Source organism: Marmota flaviventris, chromosome 4 (genome assembly GCF_047511675.1).
Source record: "Marmota flaviventris isolate mMarFla1 chromosome 4, mMarFla1.hap1, whole genome shotgun sequence".
Taxonomy (NCBI): domain Eukaryota; kingdom Metazoa; phylum Chordata; class Mammalia; order Rodentia; family Sciuridae; genus Marmota; species Marmota flaviventris.
The window spans coordinates 29,290,604-29,311,154 of NC_092501.1; the positions used below are offsets into that span (position 1 = coordinate 29,290,604).

Consider the following 20,551-nt stretch of genomic DNA (forward strand, 5'->3'; position numbering starts at 1 on the left):
TAGATATATGCTTGGAAAGAAAGAAAGGCTGGAAAGGGGGAAATGAAATAGACTCCCTTTAAAACCAGAAGCAACTTTGTAATAACAGCTTTTTTTTTTTTTTTTTTTGGTACTGGGGATTGAACTCAGGGGTGCTCTACCTCTGAGCTACATCCCAAGCCCTTTATTTTTTTAATTTTGAAATAGGATCTTGCTGAATAGCTTAGGGCCTCACTAAGTTGCTGAAGTTGGCCTTGAACTTGTGATCCTCCTGCCTCAGCCTCCTGAGTTGCTGGGATTACAGGCCTGGGCCACTGTGCCTTTTCTACATCCAGCCCTTTGTACTTCCTCCTGCTGAGGACAGACACCAAGGAAACTGAAACTGACTAAATCTACATTAGTATACTTCCTGCCCTTTGTTCCCCTGAGCCTCCTCTTATGTCATAATAACTTTTCACACACCCCCGCACACTTCCCCTCAAGATGGAGATTTAAGACAGAAAAGTCTTTATCTTCCTCAAAGTGGGCTTTGAATAAACCCATTTTCCTCCCCAACCTGTCTCCCAAGTTTGGAGTGACAGTGGTAACGCTTTCCCCCACGGTGAAGGAGGGATCCGAGGAAGGGAGGGAGGAAGCAAGGTCCAAAGCTGACTAGTATCTTACTTAAGACGTGTTTTTCATCCTCCAGCAGAGCACTTGTACGTCACCCTGGGCCCCCACAGCAGATGGTCCTGGACGTGCCCTAACAGAGAAGAGAACAGAAGTGAGTAACAAACAGGAGCTTGGGAAATTCTCAGAGGCCTGGGGTGGATCACATCAGACTTGGTCTTTAAAAACACTAGTGATTATTTCTCTGGTAAACAAAACTCACCACAACTTAATGTAGGAACTTTTAAAAGTATAATAAAAAAGAAATATAAAACTCACACAGGTTCTGACCTGCAGAGAGAATCATGGCTACCATTTTATAATATTTCCAACTAGTCTTTCACACAATAGGGATCATATTCTCTATTCTATCTGTGGGCTTTACATGTCTTTCTTCCATTTTATTTCATGTTGGAACCACTTTTCAGAATCACAAAAAGTCTTTGAAAACATTTTTTTAAAAAACTGCTGAATATTCTCTAATAAGGATGAATCGTAATTTATGATGAGTTCATCCTTGGGCTTGATTGCTAATTACCACCAGCCAAAGGCTGGCCAGCTACTCTTTTATGGTCTTAATTCTCTTTTATTGACTCTGATCACAAGGATGCAGCTGCTGTCCAGCCGAACATTCCTTCTAAAAGAGGAGGACCTTGGAGGAGGTCGGGGGAGAGGGAAAGAGCTGTTTTAGCACTGTGAGGAAGAATTTCCCACTGTTCAGTGATTTCCCATCCTGTGTCTCATGTCTCTGAATGATAACATTTGGTCCAGATGGAGAGACAGGATCAGGCCTTCACACTATAGGGTGCCTCGTCTCCTACAAGCTCCGGCTTATGCCAACCCGCTGAGCAGGGTGGGTTCGTCTTACCCAAAGTGATGGTTCGGCAAATTGGCTATGAATCAAGCAAATGGGTCCCTTGCTGACTGCAGCACATAAAACTCTTACAAGGATAAATAAGTCAGGGCCATATCATTTCCTGATTTATGGTTGCCTGTTTCCCTGGAGCAGGAGGAACCCTTCTTTGGAGGCCCTCCTATAAGAGCCTGAGTTCTCAGGAAGCTCACCTGGCTAAATCATTACGCCTCAGAGTACTGCTGCACTGAAGGCCCCAGGATATGGTGACCAGAAGCTCAGGGACATGCAAGGTTTACAGCTCTGGGAGGGGTTCAGCTGTCCTAGTGGGAGGAATGAGAGATGTGTCTGACCAGCTGTGGGCTTGAGTTGGCAAAGCTGTTGACATCCACTGAGTTCTGAGGGATGCTGACTTCACTCCCATGGTAAAGGCTGGCATGCAGAGGGCAGCAGAGCACAGGGTGGCATTCACTGGGGGAGAGGGGCACATGGAAAATTAATAGAAACACAAAGGGAAAGAGAGAGAGAAATGCACATGGGCAGCAAACCTGAAAAAATATTTAACTTCACCTGCAATCAATGAACTGAGATTAAAGGCAATCATGTTTTACCTACAAGATTATTTGTATTAGAAAATTACCATGGGAGGGGGGACACTCTTGTATGCTGTTAGCAGTGGAATAAATTTGTATTTGAGACTCAAAATTTGAGACATCCGTGTACTTTGATGGGTTATTCCACATCTTATCACTTTGCTTAAGAAAATATCATTGATGTCCCCAAGGATTTAGGTACAAGGATATTCAAGCAGTTTTATTTGCAGTGCTAAAATATTAGGGATAGCCTAAATGTCCCTAAATAGAGAATTAAATTAAATGTGATAACTGCATGTGACAGGATAGCAAACAGCAATTTAAAATTTACATTTTGGAAGAAACTTTTTGTGATCAAATGGAAAAATGTTAGTAAAAAGTAAGATGCGCCAAGATGCTAATTTTGCTGATTGGTTGGTAGATCTAGATAGAAATAGAGATAGAGATTGCAGCAGTCTGGCTGGGCACAAAATCACGAGCCACTCAAGCAGGAACAAACTTTATTTTTGAAACTGCCACCAATGCCCCGTACGCTCCCGGGAAAATTGCCGACTGACACACACAAGTGTCACACACAAGAAGTCTCTCCTCTGGAATTCCCTCCTACCGCACTTCCCCAACCAATGGGAACTCTCCAGGAGTCCTGTAGCAGGCAGAGGTGGACAGCAGGAGTCCAATATCCATATGAATGCAGATCTTAACATAATCATATCATCTCAATGGCTAGCTGGCGGCACCTTTCAACCAAAAATGCCATGCATCATATTACTTGGTTATGGCTTTTAGCAAGAGATAGATGTTTTATACATTTGTAATTTTTGCATATACATATACATACAGAGAGAACAGAAACAAGGAAGGAGAGACAGGAAAAGATGGAGAAGAACAGAAATGGGGGAAACTGAGGTGGGGCAAGGTACAGCCCAGTGTTAGCACTAGCTCCAAGTCTTTCCAGCCACTTGTAGGCAGTTTGCCACGGTCTGTCCTACCCGCATTTAACCTGTTTTATCTCAAAAACAAGCCCCAAGTGAATGGATGGGGCTTTGGAACTTTGTCTAAAATGATGATCGAGGCCTGTTCCAAATGATTTGTGCATTACTTGTGCTTTGATGTATATTAACTGGTCAGAAATCAGAGGATTTCAGACATGGTGGGACCTTGGAGACCCTCTGTGGAGGCGTGGGTCCTTAATCACCTCCTGTAACATCATCAAGGGGAAGGCTGGGATGGTGTTTCAACAGCCCACCAGGGATCCTGTGTCGCTGGAAGGTGATTGGAGAGGTGGACCCATGCCTGGATTTCCTCTGGTTTTATCTGAATCTTGTCAGTTCTGTAATGCAAGTTGTCCCATCAGTCCTCAGTTAGTTAAATATATCTTTGAGTAATAAGAGAACTGGAAGATGAATTAAATGATCCCGAGCAATGGACCTTTCCTCAGTATGCAGAAATCTTCCAGAGCAATGCTCATCTTAAGAAAAAGCAATAGTGAGAAGGTATCTGAGCCAGACCTCCCCTTTGTCTTCTGTATCAGTTGGCCTTTCCTCCTGTTTGCTCTTTCAGGACCTGCAGAGAACATGTAGTTGGCTCAAATGCTGTTTCATATATAAAGATGGTGCCTTCCTCACAGAGAAGATGTGAGGGTCATCTGTTAAACTTAGCTCACCTAAATTTGTATGCCATGTGACTGTATGCCCCAGAAATTCCACACCCAGGTGAACAGCCACCAGAGTTATGCTTATGCGCTCACCAAGAGCTATGCACAGGTTAATTATCCCTCATGGGAAGTGCATGGTACTAAAGAACTTCAGATTTTGGAGTTTTCTAGATTTTGAAATATTTTCATCAACCATACTGGTTGTGCATCCTCACTCTGAAAATAAAAAATCGGAAATCTCCAAAAATCTGAAACTCTGAGTATTCTCACTCAAAAAGTGTAGAATTTCATAGCATTTTGGATTTCAGATTAGGAATGCTCAACCTATGACTAGTCTGTTTATAGCTGCAGCATTGTTTGCAATACCACCAAACCAGACACTACCCAAATGGCCACCAATAGTGGAATGGATAAGAAGACTGTGGTACATGGAATGAGATGCCTTTCAGCATTGGGAACTGGCTCTCCAGAACCAAGCCACAGTACTGTGTTGAGGCAGAGGCCAGATGCAGAGCAATTCATGCTGCAGGATCCATTTATAAAATGGACAAAAACAGGCTGAAGTAATCTTTCCTGTAAGAGGTTCCCTTTTGAGGGTGTTGGGGCCTAGAAGGGGGCCTAGGGAGGGTTTCTGGGTGCTGGTAATGTCTGCAATCTCATCTCTCTGATGGTTACACTGCTATACTCAGTTTCTGAAAACTTGATCAGGCTCTACACTTGGCATATTGCAGCTTTCTGTATGTATGTTTTAAAAACCCTACTCGATGCCTGGAACATAGTGAGGTTCCTTATTAGCGTCATTACTACACAGCTCTCATTTACCAGCAAAGCCCTGTACTGAGTCTAGACTCAGAGGGAGAATGAAGGAGGAGAGTAAGAGGACAAAGAAAAAAGGGAAGTGGAGAACAGACAGAACAGACCCACAGTGCCTCATCCATGATCCCCACTTGCTAGAGTCCCTGCCCTCGTGTGAACCCCTGCCCCGAGTGTGGGTGAGACCCGTGACTGCTTCTAACCAACAGAATACAACCAGGTGACGGAATGGAGATGATTATGTCACATAAGAGGACAGCACCCATCTTATAGGACTCTGGCTCTTACAGGACTCCTGGCTCTCTGTGAGGAAGCAAATGGCCACACTGGGAAACCCCATGTGACAAGAACTGAGTGGCCTCCAGATGACCAAGGCTCTTGGGCATCAGCCTTGGAGAACTGGATGCTGCCCACAACCACGTGAGCAGAGACGTGGACGCTTCCCCAGTTGAGCTTTCAGATGAGAACATAGACCAGCCAACCCTGGATGACAGGCTTCTGAGACCCTCCACAAGGGATCCCTGACCTCTGGAAACTTTGGGATAATAAATGTGTGCTGCTTGACACCACTAAGTCTGTAGCAATCTTAACAGCAGCCAATGCCTCATATAAGGGAGAAGGCCACACAGCCAAGCACAGGGTGGATGCAAGAGATGTCTGACAATATGAATTAAAATTGTGCCCTAGATTTCTAAGTAGTCCCACTCATAAAGGCCTTGTGTTCTGGAATTTGCTCCCTTGGTCCCTGGGCTCCATCCTGCAGAAGGGTGAAGCCTGGAGTCAGCCATCACTGAGGCCATGGAGCTGGACGGCCAGGGTTGACTTACAGCTCTGCACCACTTGTCCTCAGGATCGTCCCTCACTCTTCAGAGTCCCCACTTCTTCTGTGACTAAGGGGGTGGTGCTCTTTTGCTGGCACAAGATACATAACAGAAACTAGGGCTCTTCCTTTCTGAAAAAAAAAAAAAAAACGATTTGTTACTACACTCAAAAACAGACAGATCAGACAGAATGAGAGGCCTTTGGAATATTCTGGGACCACCTGAAATGAAAGCCATCACAAAAAGAGAATGGGTAAGATTCCCTTCCATTGAAGACACCGAACGTGCCTTCGTGTGAGGGCCCCAAAGTTGGGAGCTTCCATTCTGTGCATGCACACACACACACACACACACACACACACACCTACCTCTACAGTCAACTACCAGCTCACACATACAGATCAATATACCAGGGCAAGAGGGAAGGAAGCAGGCAGGGCACTTTGCCAAAGGCAGAGATCTGTGTGGGCTGTTGTGCTGTATTTCTGGTCCAATAAATCAATCTGCTTGAAAGAGCTCCTCCAACTCTGTGACTGTAATTGGAACTACCTTCCTCAGAGGCTGTTTGTTGTATACAAGGTCAAGAGACAAGCACTGGTTTTCAGAGTCAAACACAGTTGCTCTTCACAGGCCTCTAGGGAAAGCTATGTGCTGCCTGGAGGGCCCGCTGAACACATCGGTCTGCAGGCTGCTGAGAGGCTGGAGAAGTGGGATGTGTTAGCCTCTGATTTCTCTCCTTGTTGGATTTTCTAAAACTCATTTCAACGTTCTCTCTTGAATGCCTCTCTTAAAACCAGCATCTCCATTAATTTGTTTTTTGTTGGCTCTCAATGTAGCAGATACCAGCCCCCCATCCCCCCAAAAATCATACTAATAATGATCACTGTTTCATGAGCCCTGATTTCGTGTACCAGACCCACATGTCACATGCATTACTTCACTTAAATCTGCACGACCCCGGGTTCTTAAACATGGGTCTTCATTGTACAGATGAGGTATAAAGCATAATGATGCCACACAGTGTGTCCATAGTCACAGAGCTGACAGGTGATATAGTTAAGATTTGAACCTTGGGCTGGGGTTGTGGCTCAGTGGTAGAGCACTTGCCTAGCACGTGTGAGGCACTGGGTTCAATCCCTAGCACCATATAAAAAAACTAAATAAGCAAAATAAAGGTATTTTTAAAAAATAAAGATTTAAACCTCGGTCTTTCTGATATCAAAAGTCATGGTCTAAGCAGGAAGCTACAGTCCGGATCCAATGAGGACACAGCTGGTTTGTGGCGTTAAGTCCCATGATTGCTCGCCACCTTCTGTGAAGGGTGGTCCATGAATCGGAAGCCATGGTCCTGGGCCCCAGTGTTTACAGTCTAGTGGGGAAGACGAGGACACCCATGTGAAAATCATGAACAGCTCCAGGGCCCTGACTGTTCACACACACTGGAGAGACAGGGAAGGAGGGTGGGCTGCCTGTGAACTGCGGGGCTGGAGGTAGTTCTCACACTGCGGGGCTGGAGGTAGTTCTCACAGCAGAGAAGGTGGAGCTGGAGGGAGCCCAGGAGGGCGAGTTGGTGAGTGTGAGGGGCGAGGGCGTTGGAGCTCTGCCAACTCCACTGGGACAAAGACAAGGAGGTGGGAATGGGCACACAGCAGGTGGGGTCAGGAGCTCACAGTGGGATGGAGGAGGATGTGTGAAGAGCAACAGCAGAACCAGGACCGGCCACCGTGCACTTCCCAAGCACCTGGCACCTGGCTGAAGGCAGGCTTCGTCTCCAGCCAACGTGGGGTTTTGGGGGGATGTTGGAGATTTTACACATTGCCAATCCCTTGACCAGTCTAAGTGACTACTCATGGTCAGACTACTGAATGTGAGTGGCCAAGAGGCAAACTCCTGGCACCCCCATGGCTCTCCCAAGAACCCAAATGAGCTCTCCAGAGGTGGAAGTGACTTAGGAATGGGACCTTGTCATCAGGACACTAGAGCAAGATCTTCAGCACATCACACCCCACTGTCTGTCCTGGCCAGGAGCCCAATGTAAGGATGTCACCCGGAGTCCAGCATGGTCCACTGTCATCCCTGTACAAGAGCCCTGCCCCCAGCAGCCTCAATGCAAATGCAGTTTGCCTCTGCCAAACAACAGGTGAGAGACCCTGGCCTTGGGGCCTGGATTTGAGAAGCTGTAATTGCAGCTCCTGGGAGCTTTTAAAGGTGTCTGCAAAACCTTGAAAGTAACAAACCCTAGGGCAACAGACATCTCTCCACCAGAGCCTTCTTGGGGACTGCGAGAATGACCTGCATTTTGTCAAGGGCTGGGAGCAGATGGGAACCCAGGGACTGGGTTTGTACTAGAAAAGTCACAAACTCATCTGCACTCTGCAGAAACTGGGGCAGCCCATATTTGGAGTTGGGAAGTAGTTTAATAATAGTATGCAGAGTTCCTCGGACAGGGATGGCCTAAAGAGGAACTGGTTATTAGGAGGGGAAAAAAGCCAGCACTGTTTTTATACTAACCCTCCTCCGTCTATAAGGAGAAAACCTCTCTTCTGTCTAAGGCAACGTCTTAATGTGAGTCACCCCAAGACTCAGCTTCCAACCTCTGTCCCTCAGCCCAGGAAGTGGGGACATAATGGTGCAGTCAGGTGTGAATTATAGGAACCCATCAGGACAGGAAGCAGGGTGAGTTATAACAGTGGAGTAAATTCATTCCACCATAGTGGGATTAGCAGGTAAATAAATAGCGGTCCCAACACTAACACTAACTGGAATGCTATGTCTGTCCCCTGCCAGGGAACAGAAAAAGCTCTGGGCCGAGCAGGAATCAGGTCACAATATGGTCACCTACCCACGGTTAAGGACAATTCCTCCAAAAAAGATATGGTAGAAATTCTCCTGTGTTAAACAGATACAAAAGTTAGGAGAAGGAGATGGTATGCGAAGGGAAACCTGCCTCACGCTGATGTTCCGCAGCCTCTTATGGTGGCTGGCATGCTCTGTCCTCAAGAGCAGCCTCAGCAGTGGGCTTGGGGTCACCCAGGGTTTGAGGTAAATTGGGAGCAATGAATTCTCAGGATGGACCCGTGAGGAGCTTCCGTTCCAGGCTGGGTTCATGTTGGTTTTATTTTTAAATTGTCAACCTCTGGAAGTTGGTTTGTTTGGGCTTTTTAAGGCTCCGTGCCTTTCTGGTTTGAAGGTGACCTCTGCTCAGGTGAGTGGAGTCCTGGGTTCCCTGGGACCACAGAGGCAGCTGATCCAGTGGGAGAGACCAGGGCTTGAGGTGAGCCGTGTGGAGGAGGCAAGAAGGCCTGAATTTCAGTTCAGGTCCTGACCATCACCAGGGCGGACAGCAATATGTCACCGCGTTCTTCCGAGGACTAAGTTAAATTAAGTCAAAAGCAAAAGCCCCTCACCCAAGGTCTGACACACTGAAGATACACATGTAAAAAAGGCAAGCTCTTTTGCCTCCATCCCCTCCTTCCTATGACCCCACGGAGCCTGGTTAGACCACCCACAGTGGACACAAACCAAGGAAGCCATCCTGGAAATCTTCCCAAGGCGAGGAGAGCTGCCTACCCTTCAGGCACATCTTAGCAGGGACCTTGGGAGATGCTTCTTGAGGCTGATTCCTATCCTCAGCATGTGCTAGAAGCTTGATCTAGGTCAAGGTGTAAGCTGTGGGGTGGGGTAGAGAGGGAGGAGCACTCCAAGTCCTTTAACCAGTGGTTCCTAAACTTTTTGACGAGGCTTATCACATGGAGTCAAAGGACACCAATATCCCCACACACACCCCGACCCGTTCCACTTCTCTCCTGAGTGTGGGAATTAGGTGAAGTGGGGCTGAGAATTGCAGAGGAATCAAAGGAAGATGTTGCCCTAAACCTGTTGATCAGGCAATTCACATGACTCACTTTCTGTGTATGCTGAAGGAGAAGAGCCTGCCACTGGGCACTTGATTTACATTATAGGTGAATTCCCTCTGACGGCAAAAATAACCCTACTCATTTTATTATGCTAACCTTGATCGTAAGGTGAGAGTGATTAGAATAGTTCAAATCCACAGGTAAGCAAGCCATCGTTGTGACGCCCCTATGTAATAGAGTGACAAAATGTGGCAGTCACCCTAGGATTTCCCCCATCTTAGCACTGATGCTCTGGATCCTGGCAAATCCTTCAGCCCTGGGAAAACTGAGACAAATGGTCACCCTGCCATACAAGCAAACTGTAAGTGGGTTATGTATCTATTTCCTTTATCAGTAGGGACACATGAAAGATTAATTATTGAGCAGTGATTCATTTACATATCACATCTAAGTATTGGACAATTTTACAGACCAAAAACTCTCTCTAGAAGTAAAGACTCATTATTACCCACTCTAGGACAGACCAAAAACTTTCATCAGGCTACATGGATAATGAGGGCTCAAGACCAATGGTAATTTATAAATAAAAATATGAGTAACAGTGACTAAAAACCACAGCAGCTCAAAACAACTGCCAAAGAGCCCATTAAAAAGAAAAAAAATCCGCCTATGTAAAGTATAGTGTATAAAAAACAAATCTGAGTCCTCAGTAAACTCTGGGAACTGCATTTTTAGTTTATGAATAGCAAATTCTTGTGGGTTGCTGGCAAGAAGCCCTTCATTGTACATAAGAGGAAGAGTCCGTGGGACACGTGTGAGCCACCTGTAGGAACTACACAGTTTCCCAGTGTAGCCTGGGAAAATATTCCCGATGGAAGAACAGCATGCTATGAATAATACCACGGGAAAGATTTGTGTCCTGGGGTCAGTTTCTAGTCGTCAGAATGATGCTCAGTTCCAAGGCCAACATCTTGAAGGTCACTGCTTTAGTTTGGTTAATAAATTAGAAAACGGAGTCCAGAGAAGTCAAGTGACTTTTCTAAAGTTATAGTTGTCATGGTCCCACTCCCACTCCCCACCCCCACCCCCGCTTCCAGAAAAAAAAAAAAAAAAACTTTCTGAGGTGCTGGGCATGGTGGCATGTGGTTCTAGTTCCAGAGGCTAGGGAGGCTGAGGTGGGTGGATCTCAAGTTGGAGGCCAGCCTGGGGAACTGAGTGTGTACCTGTCTCAAAATAATAAACTTTAAAAAGGGTCAGGGATATAACTCAGTGGTGGAGCACTTGCTGGGTGTGTGCAAAGCCCTGGATTCAAGCTGCAATACCACTAAATAAATAAATAGAACAAAAAGAAAGAAAAGACTTTCTGAGGGCTCTGGAAGTGTGTTAGGGAAATTTATAGGATTTTCAGGTATTTAAGCTGTTCGATTTAGTTGATCCCTCCAGATACACCTGAAGTAGCAAAAGAGGCTTCCTACTGTAGTCCTGTTACGGGTTGAATTGTGGCCCCCAAAAAGACAGATGGAAATTTTAGTCCCTAGTACCTAGGAATGTGACCTTATTGGGAAATAAGGCCTTTGCCCAGGTAATCAATCAAATGGACTCATGAGAGCGGACCCTACCCATATGACTGGTGTCCTGAAAAAATGGAAATTGGGACAGAGGCATACACACAGGTGCCTGCCATGTGGAGACAGACTCAGAGAAGATGGCCACTGACAATAGAGGCACAAACTGAGGTCACCTGGGGCCACCAGGAATGGAAAAGGCAGGAGGGACCTTCCCCTAGAGGTTTCAGAGGAAACATGGCCCAAGTGACACTGGACTTTGGACTTCTGGCTTTCAGAACTGGAAGAAAATACATTTTTGTTGTTTTAAGCACACACCGCCCCACCCCCCCCCACCCCCCACCCCCCCCCACCCCCCACCCCCCCCCACCCCACCCCCCGCATCTTGGGCCCTTTGTTGCAAAGCCCAGGGAACCAATGCAGGGCCTCAGTGGCTAACAGCTCTCTGGGCTGGAATTTCCCTCTTCCAGTCTCTACACCCAGCTGGGAACAGAAAGAGGCTTCAGGGGAGGAGCAGCCCTCACTGCCTCTCTCCAGGTGTCCCTCCTGTCCCAGTTGCAGAAGCATCAGGGAGCTGAGGGTGTCCCTTCCCTTTCCTGAGAGGACTCCCAGCTTGAGCCCAAAGCCGGGGACATGGTGTCCGCTCCTGTGTTATGCACCAGCAGAGCCTCTGGGAGCCTGGCTGACACCCCTTTCTCAGCGGGGTGCTGGGAAGATGCAGGCCTGCTCCTGGTCAAGTGCGTCTGCAGGGCCACTTGACATTGGGCAAGGACAAGGGCTTCCCTGAGCCAGGTTGCCCTTCACTGCTTTGTTCTGGGACAAAAGTGAAGAGCTCATCAGATTCTAGGGGAAGGGGCTGCCTCTGTGAAGCGGAGCAGGTCGTCCATCACATTGCTTTCTCCTCTTAACATCTGCTTTTGCAGCATAGAGACCAGGTCGGGTTACAGACCACTCTGTGATCTGACTGCCCATGAACTTCCACCCAGAGGACAGGACGGTGCTTATAAATATTCATCAGCTACACAGTAGAATCACAATCGAATAAAGTAAGTGAGCTGACATGTCTATCCTCATATTAAAATGTCAGGACAGAAAACACCAAGACAGTATCTCTCCAGGGTAGAATTATGAATGTTATTTTATTTTACTTTGGTTGATCTTTTTTCTAATATCGCTACAATAAAGAAGGACTGATGTAATTGAAACTAGCAAAAGAAAAAAAAATTACCCAAGGTTATATCTCTTGAGCACGAATGTTATCGATATTTTGATACCTGATAGTTAAAAAAAAAAAACATCTAGAGAGACCTGACTACATATGAACATAGCATTTACCCTTAGCCCAGAAAGAAAGAAAGATGGCTTTTTCCTGTGAGACACTTTTGTCCCCTGGTTTTGATCATCCTGGTTCAAATTGTCATCCTGACAATTCCGTGGTTTCACTTATATTCATAACAAGCATTCTCCATATTATTCTCAACCTCCATTCAGAATAAGTCATTTAATATACATGCAATAGCCCGTTAGGCATATATGACTTTCCATACTTAAAAAGTCCTTATAATGGTACATTTTAGCTTTAAATTTGAAATTTTAAAAATAGCCAATTTATATTTTACTTCTAACATCAAAATTCAGAGGGCCACGCAGTTTACAAGGTGTGTTACTTTTTATCCCATTGATTTATTTTGATTGATGAGCAGTGGTTTTCTCTGTAATTCTCTGTGGTGAATATCTGTAGTTGTGTCTTAGCACAGTATCATTCTCTTCTCTTCTTTAAATTACAGCTTTTGAAATGGCTTCAACATTTAACATCCCAGGACCCAGTTGATTTGTCCTCATGGAACCACAACTTCCCTTCTGCTGGATCTGAAAGAGGGTTTTGAAGGAACCTGTTTGGAGTCAAAGTCCTCCTAACAAGTCTGACCCATAAAGTCCACTGTACCTGGCCCAAGAAAGAGGGGGTGGGTGGTTTATGACCTCCAGGTCCCCATGACTCCTGCTGACACTCAGGACGGGACTCAGCTGGAGTCCCAGGTGGTTGCTTCACTCCTGTGTGGATTTAGACCTGTTTTGCCCCAAACCAGTCATGTCAGGGCCAAGCATTCTTGTTCTTATTTTTCAATTTGCCACCAGCCTTGCTGGTTTGAAAGTGCTTTTGAATATCAATTGATATTGAGTAGAATAAACACTATTTTTGCCATCAGGTTTCTATTTTCCTAAACTACCCATGCTCTTTTCAACTTGACCCCTGCCCTCTCTTCATCTATAGAACATCCCTCCTTTCTGTAAGGAGGGCAAATAGATGACCTATCCAGGAACTCCTCATCCCTCCCTGGTGGCCAGTGTCACCAGATGATCATTGTATTCTTTCTGGAAAAATCTGAACACAGCATTGATTGGTGCTGGCCCCTGAGATAGAAAACAATAGTCCCTGGACTCAATTATGTTTAATATATCTTTTAACTCTAATATTCTGTGACCTGTTGTCCAAATCATTCCATTTTCATCTTTTTAATTTAAAATCTGAATTATGTATGAGTGCAAACAGGACCTAAGAAGGTCTTGCGATTGCTAACAGAAGGATCCTGGTAGGAGGAGCTGAACATTCCAGTACCGACCAGTGTGGGGCAGAAACAGCCTGGAAGGTGGGATCCCTAACCAGGGGGAAACAGGGTCACTTCCTTAACTGCACTGAGCTAAAGATTTTCATCAATCTTTGGGTGAGGAGTGACTGGGAATTAATATCAGAATCCCACTGTGTATCTTTAGTTCACAGCATATAATTATGCTTAAGTTTATAGTAAACCGTATATGATTCTCTCTGTAGAGTAGGTTTAGACAGTCTCACAAGTCTGCTATTGTCTATAGAAGCTTATGGCAAAAACCTCACTGGCTATCATTATAATTATAAATCTGTACTGGAAATTCTCCCAGGGAACTTGGGGAAAAAAAGATTGCTATTCCCCCAGTGAGAAGGCAGGTAAATAAGATGCCTTCCAGAATGTTGCTTTAATAATGCTTAGTTTTGACTGGGGGTGCTATATGTTACAGCAGCATAGGAGGACTTGTCCATGCAGCCATTCATTTCCCAAGCATGTACTGAGAGACTACCATGTACTGAGAGACTACCATGTGGCAGGTACAGTGTGTGCTAGGTGCGAGGGGCAGAGCAGAAAATAACATGAAGTCCCTAACCTTTCCGGAGTCTTCCGGAAAGCAAATAAGCAATGGAGATATGTGGGACTAAGCCTGGAGCAGTCATTGAAGGACATGGATGAAGAGAATCATGAGAAATTAGTAAAGGACTGGTGTAGACCACACCCACATTGTTCCAGGTCCCCAGGTTCCATTTCAAATGTTTGGAATAAAGAGAGGAGGGGGCCGCTTTTTCTATTTTGTGCTCCAGCACCATAAATAAGACAAATGGTGAGATTCTGGAGGATTTGGGTTGGTTTGGACATCGAGGTGTTAGATGGCAAGTGTGCTGTAGCAGGTACAGATGGCTGGGAGTGGGGCACATGATCCAGGAGAGGAGTCCATGCACACTGGGATCAGGGGGTGATGGAGTATTAGGGAGCCATGTCTGCATCACCTTGAAGCAAGGAGAAGCAGGGGGTAGAGGGGTGCATTTCATCAATTCCTCTTCCCCGTGCACTGCCACCCTGTGCAAGGGCAGAGGACAGTTTGGAGACAGCCCACTCTGCAAGTGCTCAGTCTCAAGAGGCTTAATTGCTAGGAAGGGCTGAGCCATTGGGTTATCAGTAAAGAAGACAAAATTTAGACAGGACTAATCAGGGCCTTGAAGATTACTGGTTGAATTTATAGTTCTTCCCATGCGCCACTTGGCCTTAGGGTGTGTGAAGGGATGTGGGGGAGCCTCGTTTTTCTTCCCAAGGCTCTAAGTGAAGAATAGTCCAGATGACTGCATTGCCCGGACTCCAAACCTGCGCTCCTGTTACCGACATTGGCCTCTGGCCTCGATTTCCTTTGTTCTCTTTCTTCTCTATCGTTCTTTTAATGGGAAGTAGGCAGTAGAAAGGAAAGAGCCCTGGATTGAAGCCCAAATTCTGCTAGATTCCAGACTCTGCTGCCTCGTAGCTGAGGAATATCCGATGAGCCGATTAACCTTCCTGAAAACTCCATCTCTTCACCAGGAAGGATGGAAAACAATAAGAATGTCATCTGTGTGTTGTCATCTGTGTGTTGTAAGGATTACATAAGAAAACACGCAGAGGCTCTGGGGTAGGACGTGACATGTGGATATTTATCTCATTTTCTTTCGTTCAGTTCTAGTCCCTGGCCATCTCCCTGCTTGTTACCTCCACCTCCAACTCCTCCTTCTCAGCCTTCTCTCTCCTCTCCTCTTTCATCTTCTGTGTCTCCTTCCTCTGCTAAAGCCAAGCCTGTCTTCCACCTCCTACTCCCCATCCCTCACCAGAACCCCTCCGTCCCTCCCCTTCACCCTCTTGCTCTCATCAGTAGCCAGCACACGGGTGACATTCAGGGCAAGGCCACGACTCAACAATTAACGGTGAGTTATATACACACGGGACACTTTTAGTGGTGCTTTGATGGACAGATCATGAGGTAGCAGGTCAATTAAAAATAGCTCCTAAGACCAGTAAGACCAAGGAAGGAATTCATAAAGCTGAGGGCAGCTGTTTATCCCGGGGGAAGAAGACGGAACTAGAGAAGGATCTCTGAGCCTCCCTTGGCCTGTAAAGGGGCATTGTTCTAGTTACTTTGTGAAGAGAGAAAAAAAAAAAAAAAAAAGGACACTCCCAGAAATATGCTCTTCAAAGAAGAGTAAACACGGGGCACCTGGGGATAAAGAGGGCACTGAGTTTGTGACCAGGCTGAGGGTGGGTTGAGGTGAAGTCGGAAACCCTGGCTACATCAGGCTGGCTCCAAGTCAGCTGGCGAGTTCGGGGCTGAACAAGCCTCCTCTGTTGTGCATCTGCCCAAAGCTGTGTGTGCAAAGAAGGGTCATCGGGGCCATGCACAGGCCACTGAGCCTTCCCCAGAGGGACCTGTTGGTCCCTGGGCTGTGATCAAGCCTCAGGATGTCAACAGGCAGCTCTAAGACCAGGGCCTGGCTCTGGCTTAAAACGTGGAGCAAAGCCCAAAGCCAGACTGGACTGGGTCCTAGCACCTTGGTTGCTGTGAGCATATTGTGCTCAGTGCTCTCCACCTCCACCCGCTTCTACCCGCATCCCTTTCCACTGAACTTGAAAACAGCATTTTTATGGGGGCTAGGATGATAATTAACCATTGGCTCACCCCCCCCCCCCCCGCCACTGCTTCCAGCAGGATTTCAGGCAGGAGCCTTTTCTGCGGGCCCCCAGAGGTTCTGATGGGGAGGGGGCTCCTCCTCCTGTGCTCTCAGCCAGAATTTCACTCCGATAACTCTTCCTAGATGATATTTAAAGTCCTTTTGATCTCTAATAGTCCATGACTAATGGCATTTGTTTTTAGATACAGCCGAGCGCCTGGAGTCCACGTTACTTGGGGTGGTTCAGAGGAGAAGAGAGGCAGGTACTATCCATTTTTGTCTGAATTTCTCACCCAGAAAACTGAGAAGTTTTGTTAGTCTGGTCTAGAATCCTCCCAACTACAAATATGCTGGCCACTATGAGCAAACAAACAAGCAAACACCCAGAAGACTCTGAAAACAATAGATACAGAGGAATTGTAAGGACTGCTTAACATAAAATTCAGAATTACCTTTGGAAGGAAGAAGGGGTATTCAGCTAGTGAGGGCTTACAAGAGAAGCTAAAGTACTGGCAATAATCTGGTTTCTGAGCTGGCTGGTAGGCACTAGGTGTTCATTTTATTATGATTTGTTTGGATTGGACATACACTTTTAAATGCATGATATATTTTTATCTGCATAGGCACATATGCACGCATACACACAGAAATTATCAGGTCAAGTGAGAGAAATAATAGACTGGGCACAAAGCACAGTGTTTTGCACTGTTAAGATCAAGCATTTTCCTCCAGAGCCTCCCCCATCTACTTACTAGTTTAACAGTCCGTTTCCTACACGAATCTGTCACTTCCAGTGTTGTGTGGTGGTAAAAACCCGACTTGGAGATGCAAGAGCCTCTCTGCTGCTCATTAGTTATACCACATTTTATTTATGTTGGTATTATTGTATTCTCATCTGTAAAACAGGGATAGCAGTCTCCTACATTAAATGGTTGGCTCAGGTTAAAAGGGGATGAGGAACGCCAATGTTCTAGAAAGTTCTGTATTTTATCAGTGGCTTCCCACATGGGTATGAACACCATCTCCAAGGATCCCTTGATGTGCTTTTGTGACATTTGTGCATTCTTCAAGCCTCCCGATGTCCCAGTTTACCTCAAAGCTTTGGTATTGGAGTCATCAGACCAAGGTTGATATTTTTCTTCTGATCAAGCTGGGGAGCTTCTTTCTCAACAAAAGCTTTGTCTTCTGCAGCTCCAGGCTGTCAGAGAAGGGAACTTCTTCTCTGAATATTGTTTCCACATCTTTTGTTCCTATGTGAATGGTCAACCCGGGGCCTGGAGTCCCCAGAAACCAGGCATTTGTGACTTTTCTGGGTGACACCCTGATCCCTTTGGAAGATGCTCATCTCAGGCTCTACATGCTTTCAAACCCCTTAGGAAAGCACATAGTGATGGCCGTGACCTTAAGAACCACTTTCCAGGGCTCCAAAGACACCTACCATCCCAATGGACTTAATTTACTCCCAAGAAGCTCTGGGGCATGGGGGACAAAGACTCACTCAGCCCACCCAAGGTCACCCAGTCAGGAACAGTAGTCAACTTGAAAACCCTGGTTCAGCAGTCCTCAGAGTCTTTCTCCTTCCCAGCTGCTGTATAATGTCTTCCGGACGTGCACGCCAGGGCTGGGCCTCCTCTACTTCTCTGCTCTCCGTGCCACCTTCACCTGATCTCTCCCCACCCCGAAGGTACTAGGGACTGAAACCAGGGTCCCCCTATCTCTGAGCTATACCCCAGGTCTTGCTAAGTTGCCCAGACTGACCTTGAACTTGCAATCCTCCTGCCTCAGCCTCTGGGGTAGCTAGGATTATAGCCGTGTGCCACCGCACCCAGCTAGCCTGGTCATTTTTAAAAATGAGCTTCCTCAAAACACTCAGAAACACATACAAAGGTGTCACCAGCATTAGTTTGCAGTAGATCCTGCTGCAGGACTTGGGTTGTAGATGCCTATAGCAGACAGGCCCAGCGGGATCTCTGTGGCTCAGTAATCGTTGTTGCTAAAGCACATCCCTAAGGCAATGAGCCGAAATTCAAAATATAACCCGATACATTTTTATTTGCATTTTATAGTTTATTTTGAATAGCTGAGCTCCTTAATAGTTCTCCAAAATATATTATTTTCTTTTAAAAACACACTTCAAAATATTTCACAGCATCGAATATGATTTTATTACATCTTGGACTCAAAATGCTTTCTAAAATTAATGTCTAATCTTATGACTCAAGACTATTAGAAAATAAGTGTAGTTACACATTCAAAAATTACATTACTGGATACTTTTATGCATACTCATTCCAAAAAGAGGTGTAATCCACCTCTCCCTCTCTTCCCCTGCTGGATTTCAAAAACAGTCAGAAACTAACTAGCATGATGGGCCAAGAGACAAGGGCAATATTTTTGGCCCTTAAAGAAAATTAAAACCATTTTCAAACATTTAGTTCCTTGTACCTTTTGGAGAGGGAGAGATTTTGAAATCTGGGGCTTTTTCACAATTTTAGCATTGGCTATTCAAAACAGCTACCGTTTTTCTCTTTTAAAACACACATACCAAACCATAGGGCCAGGGTTGGGGCTCTGTGCTGTAGTTACCTCTATCCCACCTCCTAATCCCTGAGCATGTTATGTTTCTAGGGAGGACCAACATACTGAAAACCCAATTCACCTAGCAAAGCTTCGGGCAGATACAGAAAAGCAAATGGATCCAAGGCAGAGTGCCTCGTTTATTTTGCTGCATTTAGCTACTTCCTGGACCCAGGTGGCTGACAAGTGCCTCCAGGACACAAGCTTTGGCTTAGAGAGATGCCTGCGTCTCTCGTAGCCTTCTACAGAGGCAGGCACACCAGCATCCCTCGCTTACACAGGCTAATTGGTGAGCCTGGAGGCAGCAGCTGTCCCAGACCAGACACCTTCCTGCCTCCAGGTCTCCCTGCCTCCTCTTAGACTCCACAGCATACACAGAACTTTCTGGAATGCCCACACTACTTTTCCCAGCTTAAATCACTCTGATGGCAACAAAGGGAGATGATCAGATGTTATGAACCTCCTGAAGTAATCTTAGGAGGAAAAAAGTGTGAAGAATCAAACCTGAATCAGATGACATCTGTAGTTCAAACTCCCAATCTACAGGAAATAGATAGAGCGGAGTGTTAAATGATACCACGAACACACATCCCTCAGGATCCAGACTGTGTGAATGGTAGCACAAATGAGCAGGTTTTTTTCAACAACAACAACAACAAAAAAATGTCAAGGAGAGAGAGAAAGAAGAGAGGGAGATGGGCACCTATGAATTAAAAGGGATTTTAAAAGGCAATGTTTGGGTTTCATATGGATTCTAAATCAAATTAACCAACTGTTTTTTTTTAAAAGAGTCATGAGACAATTAGGGAAATGTGAATACTTTTTGCTGGATATTTGGAAACACACCGACTATTTCCAGTTGGAATTATAAGACACCTAAGATAAGCATCAAATTAGGGGTGATAAAGAGGTGAAGACAGCTGAAATGAGACTGGCTCTGGTTTGATCACCATTGACAGTGAGACCCTGATGGGTCTCCCATGATCTCCATCAGCAGTGAAGGCTCTGGATCTCATTGAGACCCTGATGAAATATACATTGGACATTTGCATACCATTGGAGTCCCAGATCCTTTACTCCCCCCGACCCAACCTTGGACCTTGGCCTTCAGATCCAGGTAGGAGTCAATGCCCTTTGGGTCTAGGCCAGCCATCTCCCCAGCCCATCCTCACTGCCTGCCACAGGCTCTGCCCAGACCTGCTCCTCCATGCCCCTCCCATGAGGTCCCCTCTGTCTGAAGACCTTTTCTGTGTTCACATCAAATCCCAGCTCCTTCTATAGTTCTCCCTAGACAGCTGCACACCCACAGTCCTGGCTCCTGGCCCCAAAGAGTGAGTCTCCTCCCCATCCCCCATGGCCCCCTCTAGCATGCTGCTCGTTCGCCATCCTGGGGTGGCCCACACCTACCAAAAGCCTGGCTCACAGGTCTGCTCCTGATGCACCACTAGCTCAGGCTCCCATGAGGCCAGTTCTCTGCTTTCTCTGCTGAGCTGGTAGCTTTATACACAGCCCAATAAATGTTGGTTAAAATGAATTCAGTGGAAAATTTAAAGCCCCAGGGTCTGGGGAGAGCTAATGGGATCTCACAGCTCAAATGCCAATATTACCAATATGTCAGAACAAGGGAATAAAACGCTGAGCTCACCACAGCCAAGTCTTTGTTCACATTTGTCGGAAAAGGAATCTGTGCCCTGGGGGAGCAGGGCTGGAGGTGGGGCCTCTGACAGGTTGATGACCTGCATGGCCTCAGCCCACAGGAACTTTGTCCTTGACCTGAGCTGAAAAGTGGAGGCTACCAGAGGGGGCCCCTTGACTCCCACATCTGGTATTTCATCTTCTCGTGACAGCTCCGGAGTATGTGTCTGTGGGGTTGGGGGTGCAGGTCCCCTAGGGAGAGAGGCAAAGGTATCGCTCCT

At 46.2% G+C, this 20,551-nt stretch overlaps 1 long non-coding RNA gene across 1 annotated transcript; it reads left to right on the plus strand.

The window, feature by feature from the left end:
- The first annotated feature begins 164 nt into the window (after positions 1-164).
- LOC139705412 (uncharacterized) lies at positions 165-5,109 on the plus strand. Its single transcript, XR_011707301.1, has 3 exons — positions 165-562; positions 668-742; positions 4,831-5,109. It is a non-coding gene; the product is annotated as an uncharacterized lncRNA (long non-coding RNA).
- Positions 5,110-20,551: the final 15,442 nt, after the last annotated feature.